At 36.0% G+C, this 1505-nt stretch overlaps 1 pseudogene; it reads left to right on the top strand.

Annotated features, from left to right (window-relative positions):
* The first annotated feature begins 479 nt into the window (after positions 1 to 479).
* Positions 480 to 1288, top strand: LOC124542387 (annotated as a pseudogene).
* Positions 1289 to 1505: the final 217 nt, after the last annotated feature.

The following is a 1505-nucleotide window of genomic DNA, read 5'->3' as shown; positions in this document are numbered from 1 at the left end:
CAGATATATTAGGTGTTAACCAAGTTTCCGTTAAAATAATAACATCATAAGAATTAGATAAAATGTTCATGTAAACAGTGTTTATTTTGGTTCTGATTCCCCCGAAATTTTGATAATATAACGAAATATTTTCAAGCATGAGCATTGGACAATATGTAAAGAAATATTAGGAATAATAATGAAGGTAATGATGTTACAAGCGTAATGGTTGTATAAATTATTTGATTCGAATTATTATCATTCACGAATAAGTATGAGTTGATTATATATTGAATAGTTCTGTTTAAATTTGAATATGGCTTCGCATGATATTCATATGTAATAATAATAATATTTTACCAATAATAATATTATTTTACCCGCTTTTCGCGGGTAGGTGTCAAACAAGTTGCAACGTTTTTAGTGAGCTCTTAAATTTTATTTAATTAAAAATACATTATATATAATACATGTACGTCTAAATAACATTACCTACCAGCTTACAATCTCCTTTACAATAAACAATAAAATAATAAGTTAAATAACAATTAATCACTGCTAAAACCATGGAGTCAATCAAAGATTCACTGTCTGCCATGTCGGAACTCTTCAATACCAAAATGAATGAATTTCAACATGAGTTACAAAAGACATCTTCATCAGTTGCTACACACACACACCATCACTTTCAACGGAGTTCACGCAGTTTAGAAGCTTCATTATAACTGCTCTCAGCACTCTTCAGCGTCAGGTAGAATTTCTTGGAAGGGAGTTGGACCGCCAGGAAATGCAAAGAAGGCGCAAAATACTACTTCTTCATGGAGTCCCAGAAGAAAAAGCCGAGAACACCAGTGCTCGTGTGACTAGTCTCGTTGCAGACCATCTGGACTTAACAAACTTCTCAAGCTCCAGCATCAAATCTTCCTATCGGCTTGGTAAGTCTACAGCCAACCGGAATAGGCCAATTGTAGTTAAGTTCTGTGATGTTAGCGTGCGGGATAAGGTGTGGTTTGCCAAGTCAAAATTTAAAGGCACTGGTATAACCCAATCGGAGTTCCTCACGAAGACACGGCACGATGTGTTCCTCTTAGCACGGCAGCGTTTCGGCATTGGGAAGTGTTGGACCCGGGATGGACGGATATTCTTCATAGCCCCAGATGGATCGCGTCACCAAGTTGAATCACTCGCTGAACTCGACGCTGTATCCTCTTCACCTTTAAAATCTCCAGAAGTCAAGGTCCTTAACGTCTCGAAGAATCCAGACAGCAAAGTTGCAGTTTCTCGTCCGAAACGAATTGTTAAAAAGTAGTGATTATAACTTTCAGTTGTACATAGTATCTGCTTACTACTACCATTGGTTTGTTTACTTTAATTTACCTTCCTAATCACTTACTTTCTTTATTGATTGGTGTAGTTATAAGTGAGTGTAGTTTAAAATTTGTTACTATTATGTCAATTGTCAGATATCAATTCAATTCAATTCTTAGTTTAATGGCTTTTAGTTGTGCCGGCAGGGCACAGATTAT

This window comes from Vanessa cardui, chromosome W (genome assembly GCF_905220365.1).
Source record: "Vanessa cardui chromosome W, ilVanCard2.1, whole genome shotgun sequence".
Taxonomy (NCBI): Eukaryota; Metazoa; Arthropoda; class Insecta; order Lepidoptera; family Nymphalidae; genus Vanessa; species Vanessa cardui.
This window is presented reverse-complemented; position numbering and strand designations above follow the sequence as displayed.